The sequence below is a fragment of the Dermacentor albipictus genome, chromosome 1, assembly GCF_038994185.2.
Source record: "Dermacentor albipictus isolate Rhodes 1998 colony chromosome 1, USDA_Dalb.pri_finalv2, whole genome shotgun sequence".
NCBI lineage: Eukaryota > Metazoa > Arthropoda > Arachnida > Ixodida > Ixodidae > Dermacentor > Dermacentor albipictus.
Genome location: NC_091821.1, coordinates 94,372,392 through 94,389,875, shown reverse-complemented (window position 1 = coordinate 94,389,875; position 17,484 = coordinate 94,372,392).

Here is a 17,484-nt window from a genome sequence, read left to right as displayed (position 1 = left end):
TGCAGCTGCCACCTATGCTTGTTGTTTCCATTTATTGCACCACTTCTCCTCCTCTAGTTTCACTATTCAAACACAAAGCATTCGAAAATTTCTGTTTTCTTTTTATATTTGTGAATTTATTCATTTTCCGCTAATACAAGCGCTTTGTGCCTGTCAAAATGGCAGCACGAGCGCTGAACAGATCGCAGTAGCAGACGACAGCGAACAGGTTATAAGTAGCGCCACTCTGCTCGTACACTCTGTCCCTAGCGGCAAAAGGGGCGAACTAGACGAGGCGTGCTGGAGCAGGGAGATCTGTGCAGGTCTGGAGTTCTGTAGGTCGTGGACCTGCCATGTCGCATTTTCATTACGTAGAACCGAAATCGAAAGCTATATACATAATATGCACGTGACGTCACATCCGCTGCTGTCGTCTGCTTCCGCCATCTTGGGGTACCTTATCAACAGGCACGCGCGCACAGACCTATAGGTTCCCCAAGATGGCGCTGGCGTAAACCGGAAGTCGCGGAGTATCATTGAATGACGTACGTGCATACTATGTATAGCATGCGCAAGTTAAACAAATATACAGTTCGCATCTTGCCACACAACGATAATCGTCATGTGCCTTGCTTGGGCTTTTCTTTCTTGAAAACGCCGCGCCCGCTACTTTCCTGTCGAGAATGCTGCACTCTTAGGCAAAGGTACAACCTTTGGGGTGTATATTTGCCACTCAACGACAATCGTCATCTTCCTTGCTTGCGTTTCCTTTCTTGAAAACGCCGCGCCCGCTATTTTCCTGTCGGGAATGCTATGTCATGCTGATAACGCGCATGCCGTTCGTTACTGGGAAGTATACCGGGCTCGCCACGATAAAGAAAGGAAATGCGGACAAGACAGATGACGATTATCGTTGTGTGGCAAAAGGGTGTAATTTTGCTTAAGAGGGGAAGGAAAGAGAAAAAGAGAAGGCAGGGAGGTTAACCAGAATAACGCCCGGTTGGCTACCCTACCCCGGGGGAATGGGAAAGGGGAAAACAAAGATCACAGTAAGAGAGAGGAGGGAAGGAAAGAAGGAAATTGCGGTGAGTTCGTTGACGCCTGTGGTCTTACAGAAATTGCATTGATAGTCACAGATGGTCGCACAAACCCGTCGTCCTAAAAAAGCACAAAAGCGCCTTCACCACTTTATAGGCCGACGGGCGATGGGGGGGGGGGGGGGGGGGGGGCGTTCCAGCAGCACCTGCACAGAAAGCGGCCGATTGTCCAGTTTTTGGAAAGCTTTGGCAAGTTCTTGTCTCTCTGGGGCACATCGTGGACAGTGGCACAGCACCTGTAAAAATTAGTATCAGGTCCAGTCGGACATTTCATATTTATTTTTATCCTTTTTTTTCTCCCACTCTTATCTGGAATCTTTTAATCCCATTCCCCATCCCTATACAGAGTAGCATGCCAGCGGTTATATACGCGCCGGCAAAATTCTCTGTTTTTCTAATAAAGCGCCCTGTCTCTCTCTCTCAGGTGGTCGATATTTTCTTCGGTGCCACGGACCTCGCATACAGCACTGTCAGTCACTCCAATTGATGGAGAGTACCCGCCGTGGTTGCTCAGTGGCTATGGTGTTGGGCTGCTGAGCACGAGGTCGCGGGATCGAATCCCGGCCACGGCGGCCGCATTTCGATGGGGGCGAAATGCGAAAACACCCGTGTGCTTAGATTTAGGTGCACGTTAAAGAACCCCAGGTGGTCAAAATTTCCGGAGTCCTCCACTACGGCGTGCCTCATAATCAGAAAGTGGTTTTGGCACGTAAAACCCCAAATATTATTATATTAATTGATGTTAGGAGGTCCCCCTGGCAGTTTCTCACTCTGGGACCTCCTGATGCTGTATATAATATGTAAGCCTGTTTTTTGTACATGTCATAACAACAATAAACTTGAACTTGAACTTGAACTTGAACTTGTAGAGTATGCCTTTGTGAAAGCAACTCCTAACCAAAGGCGACAGAGAAGCGTAGCTTCCCGTCGAGGAAGTCCGAGTGGAGGTCGGAGTTGCAGGGAAGGGTTTAGTTTATGCAGTCGTGTAAGTCGTAAGTTTGGCGAGTTCCACTCGGTCACTGTGAGACTGCGTGCCAGGTGTCGAAGCTGCCTTGCAGCGTCTGTCCTCGAAAGCGGAATTGAAACGATGTGTTCTCCTTGATGTCCTGTGCGAGCAGCGTTATCGGTGGAATCATTGCCACTGATTTCACAATGGCCGGGTACCCATTGAAAAATCACCTCGTGACCTTTTTGTTGCACGTCATGGTAAAGTTTCACGATTTCTTATGTCAATTGGTCATGACATCCGTGTCGGAGAACAGTGCGTGTACTGTAATGCCGGTTTTTAATCACAGAACACAGCCCATTTTCTAGGTCTTTCAGAATCAATGAATTCCAGTGCTCGACGCAGGGCCGTTAGTTCTGCCGCCGTTGAGGTCGTGACATGCGATATCTTGAACCGCAGTGTCATTCCTCGCGTTGGTATACCCACGGCACCATCAGAACTGCACGACGTAGTCGATCCATCGCTATAGATGTGCACGTGGTTGCTGTACTTTTCATGTAAAAGAAGTAAGCTCAGCTGTTTTAGAGCAGGGGCCGGTAGATCTGTCTACTTCTGTAGTCCTGGAATCATTATATGTACTTGTGGACGGCTAAAACACCACGGAGGAAACGCTGGCTTGGCCGCAGGTGCGTACCCTGAAGTAAACGACGCACGATGTGCACTGTCGAGCAGGGCCTTGCAGGAGTGAGGCGCACCAAGTGGTGGGAAGGGGTCCTAGCATAATGCCTAAGATGCATACGCATTGTCTCAACGGTAATGTGCGTCGTGATTGGGTAATCTTGCGCAAGGGCAGTGGTTTCAGCCGTTGATGCACTGCGTGGTAAGCCAAGACATAGCTTAAGGGCTTGGGCTTGAATACTCTGAATCGTACGCAGGTTGGTCTTGCAGATGTTGGATATTGCAGGCAGGCTGTATCGCAGGAATCCAACAAACAACGCCAAGTACAGCTGTAACATAGCGTGTATAGATACTCCCCAACTTTTTCCTGCAAGGAAACTGAACAGGTGACAGATAGCAGTCAGCCGCTTTTTCACGTAATTCACGGGCAGAGTCCAAGATAGGTCTCTGTCAATTACGACTCCCAAGAACCTGTGACTTCTGCTGTATGGCATAAGTTGCCCGTTAATAGATACGCCGTAAGCAGACATTCGCGTCCTCGTGAATGCCACCATTGCGCACTTCCTGCATGAAATTTCAAGTCCTTGTTCACGAAGGTAGCAAGATGTCACTGTGGCTGCCTTCTGAAGCCGAGCGCGAAGCTGAAGTCGTGTCACACCTGATGCCCAAATACAGATGTCGTCCGCATAAATGGAAAGTCGTACGGTGCTTGGCAGGTTGTCAACTAATCCACAGAGGGTGAGATTGAAAAGAGTCGGGCTAAGCACTCCAGCTTGAGGGACTCCTCGGCTAGCGTAATGCTCGGATGTCGGGCCATTTTCTGCATGCACGTAGAATGGTCTCCTCTGTAGGTAGTTGCACTTGCTTAAGAGTGTGTGTCAAGCTGATAATGCCCAAGCCGTTCGTGCACTCAAAGAAAGTTTGCACCCTTTGCGGTGTATATCTGCCACACAACGATAAAGGTCATCGGTCTCGCCCGCATTTCCTTTCTTTAACGCGGCGAGCCCGGTACTTTCCAGTAACGAACGGCACGCGCGTTATCAGCATGACATAGCATTCCCGACAGGAAAGTAGCGGGCGCGGTGTTTTTAAGAAAGGAAGCGAAAGCAAGAAAGATGACGATTATCGTTGTATGACAAATATACACCCCAAAGGGTGTAATCGTTTTAAGAGGGTGCAACCGTTTTATCTCTGGTATCTTTGTTTTGTGGTGACGATCAAATTGCATCTTCATAGTCATCCGATATTTCTGTCACTGCATCTGGGTCTTGGGATGTTCCTTTATATGAATCCTGTCGACTAAGCCCAGCTCTCGGTCAGCCGGCAACCAATGAATAGTACGGAATGGTTAGGGATGCACGTAATGCCTGCAGTGTAGGATCTGTTGTGGTGCGACACTGATGCCTCCAAGGTGCTCTTCCAACCTCACTTCAACTCGGGATATAACTTGATAAATACTTTGATGTGCCAGATCATGCGTTAGGCGAGATTATTAGCCTCAGGATGGTGAGGTTCTGGGTAGCGAAGCGTGATGTTTTTCTCACTACCCCACTTGCACAACTTCTTACTTCTGAACGTTGGTGCATTGTCGGCAACAATTACTTTGGTGTTCTTGAAGATATCCCGCTAGAGAAGGGATATGACGCAGTTCGCATCTTCCAGCTTTGGCGGCAACAAAGCGCATGCATTCATCCACAGCGACCAGAAAAGATTGAGTTCTAACGCCTTCACCTTTTTTTTTTTTTGAGCTCAGCAAAATGAAGACAAATGACTTCGAAAGGGATCGATCATTGGGTATTCTGGCAGTGCCATTCTGTTCCCACGAGGTTTGTATTTTGATTTTACCATTTGACACTCGTAGCCCGTCTTGACGTAATTGGCAACAAGTGCTTTCGAGTTTTTCCACGTAAACCTCTTGGTTAGCTTGTGGTAGATCTTCAAAAGTCTATTATGGCCTCCAGATTGTTGAATGCTGTGATGTAACTTGAGGACCGTGGGTACTTTTGTTTCGCGTTATGTCGAAGCTGAATTGTTGAATCTCGCTCACCCAGCGGGCTATTCTGCCCTTTGACAGTGCGAGGTCCAAGAGATACGTTAGTGCCTGGTAACCAGCGAAGAGGTTGAAGTGGTTGCCTTCCTGGTAGCTTCTAAAGTATCTTAGAGCTATTACGACCGCTGGTGCTGCCTTCTCCGTTGTTGTGCAGTTTTCTTGCGGTTTCGTGAATGTACAATAATAGAATCCGTTGACCTTGAGTTTCCTGCCAGGTTTCTCCTTTTCGTCTCTTTGATAAAGACTGGCACCAGCAGCGTAGTGAAAAGCGTCTGTGTAAAGTTCAAAGGACAAATCAAAGTCTGGGAGTGTCAGCACAGGATCGGATGAAATGGCTTGTACAAGTTCAAGATAGGTGTTTTCACATTCTTCGGACCATACGAACGGCATGCCTTTCTGTGTCAGTGCAGTGAGACATTTTGTTTTGCTCGCATAGTCTTCTATAAACGCGCGGAAGTGGCCTGCGAACCCAAGGAACACTCTTTAATAATGAATGTCATATGCCAGCTTCTTGATGCGCTGAATGCTCTCCTTCTTAGTGTCCTTGGTTCTTCCGTCAAATAGTATTCCAAGGAATACCGCTTTCCTGCATAAGAACTCACTTTCTTTAATGCTGATATCGAGTCTAGCAGTGCTGAGCGCTTCGAGGTCCTCCCCCAGGTGCTCTTCGTGATATTCCCTTGTTTTCGATCATACAATTATGTCATCCATTTACACGTTGCAAAATTTTCCGATGCAGTTATTTAGAACATCGTTCATCATCTTTTGAAACCATGATCCGGAGTTTTTCCATTCAAACGGCAGTCTATAGTTTGTACTCGTATTGGGGGCGAAGAGTTACGGAGTCGCCATCTGTTGGAAGCGCCTCCCTTGCGTACTATATGAGGGATCACGCGGCCCGCTCCTAATAGGTTTCGCTTACGGCGTTCAAGAAAAACACCACGCGGCAGCCCTCCTGGACATTTATGTAGGTGCTCTCAGAACAAAAAAGTTTTTAACTGTCGATATAATAATCTTGGGCAAACTGAAAGCACCGAATCGTTTACAGACGCTATCTCTTTACCGAATACGTACAGTGAACGCTACTGCGCGCGGTCGCCGTGATGGAGTCTCCCGAATCGGCTTCCTGCGTGAAAGGTAGGCAAACGCTGACAGTAAGCTTTGTGAAATATGTTCTTATAGCGGGCTGTCTGTGTAATCAAATGCGGCATAACAGATTGAAGTCTCAATGCAGCGATCGCACGGGTTCGCAGCGACCGAGTGCGCGTCTGCATGCATGTCCGCGCACAATGTTTTGCTTTCGCTGTGAGCGCGTTTTCGCACCATGCCGTGAGCTTTAGGCAGCAGCATATGAGCATTTGACGGCACACTAGCAACCATTGTTGCGTGGACGCTTTCAGAACTCTTAACAAATAATTTCGTTATAGAGACTTCGATGCCTACGGCGACTGTGATGTGCCGTCGCGACGATTCATTCTTCTTTTTGTCTTCTAAATTCTTGGACATTTTAATATTATTTCTCAAGTTGCGTCGCACTGTATGTTTATCGGTCTTCTCAGCATGCGATTTCCCTCTGCTTCTTTTTCGTAATCGAGTGCATTAATTCATAACACACACATGACCATATGCCATGCTTTTTTTAATGCGCTTCTTACCGCTCCCTTTCCATTCCAGTGAACTTGCCAGAATCTAGTATCAACAAGTTCATAGACCTAAAGAAGCGTCATGACATTAGTCGGGCAGCGGGCGCGGGCGAGCGTCTCAGTGCGCATTTTCTGCCACTCACCGAACATCGCGCAATCCCGGCGCCGTAGCAGAAATCTTCCTCGTGTCTGTGCTTGATGCATACCCGAGTTGTAGCCGATGGCTGTCTGCCGGCTCTTTCGCCAGCCAAGCTTCACACAGCTCCTTGCCCTGCGGCTACGTGTGAATAAGGCTGACACCGGGCTCCGTTGCGTACGTCCGGCACTGCGGCACCGAGCAGTAGCCTACAGTGCTGCACGCCTCCAAAGGCATCCACTACCTATTATATTACTTTCAAATGTTGTCAAGCAGACACCCAAGGCGATAAAGACTCACCCCTTAATAAGAACCGCGGCGCAGGTGGGGCTTTAAACTTTCGTTTTCAGCTCGCTTCGGCGCTTCCGAAGTAGCCGACGTGGCCGCTGTGTCCACGTGATCCCTCATGCTACGTCACGCGGACAGTGGCACCAGGTTTTCCAGTGGTGGAGTTCGCCCCCAATATGTCGAAAGGGGTGAGAAATCCTGTAAATTTCTTAGTATCCTCTTTTAGTGGTGCCTGCCAATATCCCTTGCACAGGTCAATGCGGGAAAACCACTGACATCCTCCTGTCTCGTCAATGAGTTAATCAATTCTTGGCATTGTATAGGAGAAAATATCTGTTTGTTTGTTTACTAATCTATAATCTGCGCAGAGACTAAATGACTCATCTCCTTTCGGAACAATAGTAGTAGGCGAGGCAAAAGACAAAGTAGACGGCCAGATGATTCCAGCCTACAGCATTCCTTGAAGCTCCTGCTTTAACTATAGTTGCTTACTTTTTTCATGACTGAGGCTATATGGCCTTCTCTTGACTACTGTGCTGTCGCGTAAGAGGAAAGGTACCCCGATGGCTCTTGTGGCTTCTGGATATTAGCTAATGTACAATAGCTCTGAAAACTTCAAAGGTACATCCTCTGCGGAAGGCACTTTACGACCAGTATTTTGGGCGATATGAAGTGGATGACATCCTCTTCCTATGGCGACCAAATAATTCCAGAGGAAATTAATTTTCATGCATTTCATATCAGGCCTGGATAAGATAAAATCATAATTGACTTTGGGCGCCGCCAATGCTTCAACTTTGATTTTTCACCTTCAAACTCCAGATAAGCTGACGTCCACCTATTATATTTTTGGCAAGAACCATCGTAGCCGCAGACACGGATGGTCTTCCCACGCACAATATTGTCAGCATCGACTATAGGCTCTCGTTGAATAAACTTGCAGAAGCACCAGTATCAATGGAAACTGACAAAGCGCAGCCATTCACTAGCATCTGGACACCCAAAACGTCTGTCTTCGTGGGAAATACTGTTTCCTCAACAGTGCATTGCTCTTGATCCAACTACTGATATTGTAAGTTGGGTGTCGTGCCGCAGTGTCGGTTACAATCAGCGCTAGTCTCTGTTGCCCCTAATGATGTGGCTGTGTTCTTTTCGCTGTAATCGCCTCCAGCGACCGACATCTCCTTAATAGGTGCATGGTATTCCGGAAATGCAGTATACTTCAGTGCTAGTAGTAATGCGTCCATAGTGGTAAGTGACCTCACTTGAATCTGTCTTGGATAATGTCTAGTCATAAGAGCGATGGCAGAAGAATCCGCCAATGTCGGATCGTCAGTCCGAAGCAACCGCCACTTTTCAAAAACGTACTCTTTGATATTAGTGCCTCTCTGCCTGTAGACAATAGAACTATTCCAGAGCTCTACAGGATTAATCTGAAAATCACCTGAGAAGCTTTTCTTTCACTCATTCAAATAACTATTTGTATGCGATGCTATTTGCAACTCAAACCACTTCCGTACGTTACCACACAGCTAGGAAAAGTCTCATATTATGTATGCGGTCTTCTTCGGTTGTCCATTGGTTTTTCTTGCAGGCGTAATCGTGGTAATCCAACCAAACAGCTATGCTTGATGAAGTGCCATCAAACAAGTCTGGTTTGACAAAACGTCTTCACGCTTTCCCCTCGTATTCGCAGCTGAAATAACAAGTCCCAAGAGCTGCTGATGCTGCGTTTTACAGGTCACTTGCATTTCTTGTAGTGCGCTAATGACACATCTTATGATAGAGTCAGTGAAATTCGCTGGCGTCCGCATTTCACGTGCCGGTGGGGCTCTTCCTAACCAAGATGCCAAATCATCAAGATTCATACTGACAGTCCCACAACCTTGAGTGACGTGGTCATCTACAGGGGCTCCGGCTATATGGGGAACCATCTCCAGAAGACTCGGAGTGGTAGTGTTCTCCAGCAGCCTGATGTATCTCTCGCCATCTGGTTGGAAGCCCACTATGACGGGTCGCCCCTCACGGCGCGTGATGTCGAACTTGATCTTCATTTGCAGGTTCCAGACCTCGACTGCGCCAATGTAAAGTTTCTACAGAGACATAGTGATTCCATCAGTTTAATGATGCATTCTTTGTTGTTGTTGTTGTTGTTCTTGTTGTTGTTGTTTCCTATCACGTGTGGCTCCTACCCACGATGGGGGATTGGCCAAGAAATGGCTGGATTATTTCCAATTAATATGGAGCATACATTTCCGAATATCTAGGGAATTAGGATTGAATAGCGTAGAATTATCTGTTAAAATAATATCAGGAAAGTCATATGGAAAGAGTAATAATTAATGTAAAAGTACAAAACTAAAAAAAATTGAATTTAGCAGGGCATCCCAAAGTGGAGGCCCCGAACGAAAGAATAGCAGGTTCTGTCAAGTCCAGGCCAAGTCTTCGAAGAGATATTTCCAACAATATTTTTCTTGCCGCAGAAAAGCGGCGACAAGACAGAAGAAAGTGGTGTATCGTCTCCTCCTCATTCTTTAATGAAGCCAGCGACCCCTCTTCGTCTTCCTCTTCTCCTTCCTTGCCCCCCCCCCCCCCCCATGGCCACTGGCGATGTGAATCGCTACATGTGGTAAGCGACTATGGGAGTGGACTATTCATTCATTCAAATAAGTTTATTGAGTGCCCTGCAATTTTGTGGGGCGGTCCTGGACTATTGATAGTAACATTTCATGCCAGAACACAAGACCTGTAATATTGCTTGAGGTCACTTTTGTTCAGTGTTCGATATAAGGTTCTTGTAGTGCTGGCCTCAATGTTTCATCGCAGTTCGCGGTTGACTCAGCAACCAACAGCGACCGTCTTCCTGTGTACTTCGAAATTATTTGCCAAATAACATCTTTAGAATGTCAAGCGTGCACATTTGTGAACCACAATAAATTTCTGACTTGCGTTCAGCCGTTTCGAAACTTGCCAATGCCGAAGGCAAGGAAATCTCTTCAACGATTTGTTTGGTTCTAGAGGATTCCCGGAAGCAAGCCTAATTTGTCATCCCAGCTGCTAAAAGCACCGCTTATCGTTGGTGGAATAATAAGTGTACGCGTGACTGTAGAAAAAGGAAAAACCTCTTGAAAAAATGTTTCTCCAGAATCAATGGTGTGCCTCATAATCAAATCGTTGTTTTTGGCATGTAAAATCCCAGACTTCATTTGAAAATTCAATCAATGCGCGGCAAATTAGAAAGCGTATCAGTTTCTTGCTCGTGTATTTAAGCCTACTGTTGACCGAGTCAAAGAAGAATATGATGTTAGGCATTACGATTATCTGTCAAAAAAAATTAAAACGCGTGATTTGTTCGCATTTGCTCGTGTTAGGAAAGTGCTACCAACGCCGTTGACACTGGACTCAGATGTTTTGACCCTGCAAAAAATGAACGCCTCCCTAGAAGAGATTGCCAAAGGTTTAGAAAATCGGTTTGTAGCCTCGCTTATGGCTGTCCATTTTGTATGAGACCATTTGGATGGCTTCATACAATTTCATTAGCTAAATGAGACTGCACTAGGCTTTAAGAATAGAGCCCCTGGCCCTGACGGAGTCACAACTACAATGTTAAAAATATTATTACGAGAATCGCCTAACATTATTTTATACCTGGTAAAGTATTCAATTAAAAATGCATGGATTGCGCTGCAATGAAAGCTTGCCAAAGTAACGCTACTTAAGAAACAAGGGGGGGGGGGGTTACACTTGGGAGATAATTAGACCCCTTGCCCTTACGTCAAACGTTGTAAAATTAATAGAGAGGCTTCTTAATCTCCGTGTCATAAAACGTACGTGCCAACGATAATTCATTTCTTAGTTCCGGTTAGATTGGTTTCAGGACCGGCTGCTCCATCTGACGTGCCCAATTCGATTTAGAGAGCCGCATACAACTGACCCGGCGTCATAAGCAATATGCTGCTTTAGTGACGCTCGATATCGCTAAAACATACGATAGCAGGGAGCACACTGCTTTGATTAATCGGTTAAAATCCTGGGGTGTTCCTGGGCATATAGTCGCGTGGATTTACTCATTTCTAGGTTAAAGCGAATTATATTTCTATAAAAACAGTTTTTTTTCTTCTAGGTATAAATAAACGAGATGAGTACCCCAAGGCTCAGTCCATTTTCCTCGGTCTCAAGAGCACAATTCCCTGTCTCGAAGAACTAAGTACTTTTCTTTATGCAGATCATATTGCGTTTTTCGCATCTGCAAATATTCATATGCTATATCAACGACCATGAAATTACCTTTGTGCCCTGGAGAGCTGGTTGGATGTTAATCAGTTTTTACTCAGTGTCACCATGTACTCAAATGCACCATTCTCACTTTTCCGCTACATGACTCAGTGCACATCTCATTGTCTTACCACCTTCAAGACATACCACAGGTAGACTCTATTAAATAGCTTGGAGTGGTTTATAACGGCTCTCTCAACTGGCGCCCACACATAGATCATGTGACTGGAAGAGGTACCCGTGCAATTGACTTTTTACGTAGGCATGATCATTCGTCGAATAGGATTGAGAAGATATACACTCGTAATGATATGTCGTATGTACGTTCGCCCTGTATTAGAGTGTGGTTGCGTGCTCTTCTCTGGAGCTCCAGCCTACATGTCCCGTCATCTAATCCTCTTAGAAAGAGAAGCTGTGTTTAGGTCTTACTAAATTTGTTGCAAATTCTACTTTATCTAGAATCCCGTGTTCCTCCTCTTTCGTGCAGGTTCCGGCTTTTCACAGTGCAGACGCTGTAGCGAATTTATAAATCACCATTGCCCCGCCGTTCTCAAACAATTTTTATTTCCCCGCCTGCGTTGTTTTTCGGTGTCAACTGGCCGCGATTACATACTCCACAAATTACATTCGTGCAACATTTACGTGGCCCTTTGAATGTGCGCATCTGCGATGCACTTCCGATTCCCGACATCTCTGTTACAATTGATATTCATTTCGAGGACGTCCTCGCAATGCAAAATTACTTCCACATCGTATTTTAGATGGTATATCACAAGTTCGAGCCTTAAAACGAACATCGTAATTGCGACAGATGCTTCACAATGTGAAGTATAGTCAGGGGTAGGTATATTGCCCAATCCCTGACTAGACGTTTTCTCTTCAGCTGCCGCATTTTATACCAATCTTTCTGGTTAAATTCATGGCAGTGGTACTGGCTCCACGCAAATTAAGTTTATCAATTACATCAGTTGTGATAGTCACTTATTCGTTATCATTTTGCTGGTCCCTTACTGCTCCTCTCGACTCTCGTGTAATGAGCACGTTTCATTCATTCGTACCTGGATACTTGAGAAGCGTGCGTTTAATTTGGGCGCCTGACCATAAAGGACTACCTATAAATGAAATTGCAGATTATCTAGCCAAGGCATCGATAAGAAGCCTGATTCTCCCGTATCGTCCTTTGACTGCTTATATCACTGCGGCTATATTTCCTAGGAGTGTCACTATGCAGACTGTCAGGCTCCGCAGTAACTAACTCTGTGGATTACCGATGTCGTCTATACCTCTGACACAGAGATTTTTGCCAAACACGAAAACTTGAAGTGTCCATCACAAGGCCTGCGCTGCCCCCGTATACGCACGTTAAACTTCTATCTATACAGGTCTGGACTGATGCGCTCATTCTGTGGCGAAGCGGAGACAATAGACCATTTCTTGTTTTCTTGTAGGCGTTTTTATGCTGTAAGAAAATGATTACTGGAAACTCCGTTTCGGAATACTGGCCTAGATATATCTGTGCCTCTGATCCTATCTTTCAGAGCCTCTATTATTTGGTTAAGCCACAGAAATGTTTGCTCGGCAATAAAAAATTACCTCATTGAATTTAATCGATTATCATAGAGTGGTCATGCCCCCTCAACACTAGTTTTCCTTTTACTTATTTATTTATTTATTATGTTTTTTATTATTTTATTTCACAATTTGTTTTCTGATTGTTTTTCTCTCTCACAAAAATGTTGCTTACGAAGTTCCAACATCCAAATTGTCAATTCACTTGTTTTTAACCGCTTAATTTAACCCCGCGATTGATGGCCAATCCCCCACTGTGAGTATACGCCTCAACCACTCAGATAAACAAAAAAAAAACTTATTCACCCAGAATAGTCCCCAGTCGCATTAGACCGTATAGTTCCATCGCTTCTGGTTATGTCACTGCGAAGCTAAAGAAAGACGTGAGGCCCTTAATTCCTAAATCTGCGCTGTGACGGCGTCATCGCATGCCGTTTGCCCACGTGAGTCTCGAGACAACGACAAAGCGCCAAGAAAGAAGTGCTAAACGCGCTAATTTGTCGTCATGAGGGCGCGACAATTAACAGCGCAACGTGTTCCTGTCCAGTTTGTGCCAGCAGGAGCGAAATAGACTATATGAAACAGAGCATTGTAACGTATCGGCGCCGACAGTCAGGGCGCCGACGAACTGGTCGTACGCCTGCTGCTGCCGTGTATGGTCCTCTCAACCGGCAGTGCGGCAATGTCTGCTTCATGCCGTCGCACCGAGTATCACAGCTCGCCTTCGGGCAGTCTCCCCTTGGAAAGCAAGCATATCCAGGGACTTCATTCAGAGTCACCTCTCCAGTGCGGTGCCATCTTCGCATCACGGTTGCCTCGACGCCAGCAATAATTCGTTAGTACGTCGCCAGCAGAGCTTTGTTCGCCAGAGCTTTGCCTTTTTCAGCACTATACCCCTATAGACGAACCTCTTGGCTCGAATCAGCATTCTATCTTTGCTCACCTGCAAATTTGCTGACTGCATCCATCCTCGACTAAACACGTAAGACGCGCAGCAAGGTCGGAAACAGGGAAAGATATAGGTACTCCGCTGAGAGAGCGAGAGAGAGAGGGAGAGATAACTTTTGTTTATGTAACTGGCAGATTGGTGGGGGAGCCAACCCCGCCTAGATGGCGGCCAGAAGCCCTTCGGTTCTGGTGGCATCCTCGGCCTGCTGGATGGCCAAAGGTTGGTCTTTGGGGGCCGATAATTTATTTATTTATTTATTTATTTATTTATTTATTTATTTATTTATTTATTTATTTATTTACAGAAAACCTACATCGCCATAAAGGCATTACGTAGGGGGCAACAAACCATAACCGGCAAAAAACAAAAAAAATGCTTCTTGCACAAATATACTCACAAAGCGCTGCAATAACATTTAGAGAAGGACATACAAGTCAGGTGAAAACAAACAGGTTTTCAGGAGATAGAGCACGTACAATTGGTTTAGAGGAGCGATATCACAGCATAGAGTAAAATAGTTCGTTATTCGACACATTCACAATATCATTGGATGAACTGTTCCATTGTCTTATTGTTTTGGGGAAAAAAAGAGTTGTAAAAAGTGTTTGTCCTGCAGTTATAGGCTGAGACTTCTTAGTTGTTATTACAGCGAGTGGATATGTAATCTGGTTCCAGAAGACAGTTGTAGCGATTTACACCTGCCTGACTGTTGCATATTCGGTGCAATAGTTTGAGCCTTATCTTCTGCCTACGCACCTGTAGCAGATCCTATCCTAAAGTGGCCTTCATGCCAAAAACGCTAGAGTGCGGGCTGTAATTATTGTCGCGCTTAGTTATGATACGGGCGGGAAAAACAGGAAAAATGCGACGACTTGAAGAAAAATAATTACTCTGATACGCTTCCTATAGGCGTATAGGTACCTGGCATAAAACGACATGCAACAACACCCATCTGTAGTAAACATTCGCTTACTAATTCAATAAAAACAAGTTGCAGTTTCGCCCGAAAGGCGAAGCATCGATTGCGATAGCAAATTAGTAGAAAGCTATACGAAGTAAGGATTGTGGATTTATTGGCCGTATAAACTTGTAAACATTCGTTTATTAACTAAGTTAACGAGCATATGGTGTCACGCCTGAACGAGCAAACATGAACACATCTCACTCGATGACCGCGCACACTCACTGTCAAAATGGAGTGAGCAAGCGTGGCAGCAGAAGCGAGCGCACTGACCTTCGTGCTGCCTCTCTCTTCAACGCCAACTAAGCGGCGAGAACAAAGTCCACACGAAGCTATTAGCACTCGGCGCACTCTGTCCCCATCGAAGATAGCTTTCAAGATAGGGCCCGTGCCGCCGTCTCATACGCGGCCCCCGCCGGAGTACAACGCCCCTCCACCTCCGTTCCGTCCGCCCGGTGCCTTGCGCGCGACGGAAGACGGCACGCTTTATCCCCGCTTTCATCACTTGCGCGCGCGAGATTGAGCCGCCATCGTCGGCTCACCCTCGCAAGCTTTCACTCGCATATAGGGCGCGCGACGACGATGTTATAACCCTTGGACTTCATACCGAACATCACGGTGACGGAGACGGCAGAAATGCGCCTGGAGTGTAAATACAATTGCTATCGCAACAAAATGAAATAAAGAGATTACAATGGGATACGGTAGTCATACAGATGCGTAAAAAACAAAGAAAAATAATAATAGAAATTAACTGTTTCTAAATGAGAGAACTGCGTAAAGGTAAACAGAAGAGATTTTTGGGGAACTGTAGCAACTTCAGTCCTTTGGAAAGCTACAATATCAGTCACCTCCTCAAATTATTTTACAGATTGTGCGGCGCCGCATTCACCTATCAAGAATATGCCACATGTAGAACGTTGAAGGTCCACGCGGGCTACAGTTCCCGGCAATCCCACTTCACGTGAGGGAGCGTTGAGGTCTCGCACTCTCGTCGCAGAGGCTGCAAGTCATGGCGGCGGAGGCCAGAGTTCACCTGCCTTCATCTCTTCCGACGGGTTTGGTCTCGCTGTGCATCGTTGCTATTGATGACAATGAGGACGCTGCCTCATGTGGGCCCTTGGTAAAGTGGCATCGGCTCCCACCCTCAACATATATATGGCCGAGGATTTGGGCGTCGCATGGAAGGCTGCGAGCTAAATGATACCATTCTCTGGTATCGTAATGCAAACACTTCAAACTTACAAGAACTCTCATTTGGGCGAGTTTGTAAAAATTCACACTTTACTTGAAGCGCAGCAAACAAAAAAAAAACAAAAAAAACGAGGACACAAGAAGGAAGACCGCACAGGACGAGCGCTGCTCTAACTAAAGTTTATTCTTGGAAAAACACGCCTATTTATGAGTCTACACAAATCAAACGCGCTCTAAGTCAATTATGACTTCAAACTTGGTGGCCTTGTTCACATAGCTGCTGTTGACTTTACGGGCTGCTAATAAACAGAGGGTCCGAACCGTCCGGGAGTTCCGGGGTCAGCGAGCGGAAAGGCAAGAGCGCTTGCTGATCGCGGGGCGCCACCCGCATGACTGCCAACCTGGACGCTGACTGCCAACCTGACTACCAACCTGTTGTCGCTGGCCGTAATGAATTTTGCTGCCGCTTTGATGTAACACTGGACAGCATGCGGTTGACCCAAATCTGCCTTACCTCAGTGGCGTACCAACTATTGGGGGCAAGACTGCCCCTTGCGTCCTTGCCCTTCTTCTCTTTACACACACACACACACGCACACAGTACATATATATATATATATATATATATATATATATATATATATATATATATATATATATATATATATATATATATATATAAGAACTAGAAGAAAAGGAACCGAGGGGTCTGATTTGTGTTAATCATATAATAAAAAACGAACTAACAATGACACCAAGGCCAACACCGGGGAAAATTACTTGTACTTATTGATTGAATTAAAGAAATTATAAATAGAAAGAAAATTTGATGAAAAAACAACTGGGCGCAGGTGGGATACAATCCCACGTCTTCGCATTACGCGTGCCATCCTCTTACCAATTGAGCTACCACGGCGCCGGTTTACCGTCGACTTATTGGGGTATTTATGTTTTACTGCTAGAACTAATCCTGAGAGTGTTAGCCAGAGTCACCACTCTCAAACCTTGGCGGCGGATGTGGAACATCCTTTCTACCACAGGCGTCATATACATATATATATATACTAAAATTGGGAATTGATCATGTAATGTGAAACACCAAATTGAAAACAGTTTATTAAGTCAGACCTTGCTAGCAACCATAAGTATTGTAATGATGCAGACTATAACAGGGAATTTCGCTCTATCAGAAACCTGTTTGCTGCGTTACATATAAATTGTAGAAGTATTAAAAAAAAGGTCTATGACATTGCTCTTTTTCTACGGTCTTTATGAATTGGGTTTGATGTGCTGGTTTTCTCAGAGACATGGATTACTTATAAAGAAGGTGCGCCGTTCTTTCCAGGTTATCGTAATGAAAGCCTCTGTCGTGAACAGCAAATATGTGGAGGTCTTGCTGTTTATTTTAAGGATGCACTTTCTTGTGAACTACTTGATAAATATTACGTCTTGAATGACAATATTGAATGTATGCCCATGTATATTGGTCGATTTTTAGTAATAGGTGTATATAGGCCCCCACATGGCCACAAGAAAAAAATGATTCAGTTCCTTGATGTTTTGTTATCGTCAACTGTTCTCTGGAGTACCCCTTGCATAATTATGGGTGATATAAACATTGGCCTTTGCTCCAATCATCCCTATGCGAAATAATTTGAAACGCTTTTACTAACATATGGAAGTGCAAATGTTATAACCTTAGCTACTACGATTACATGA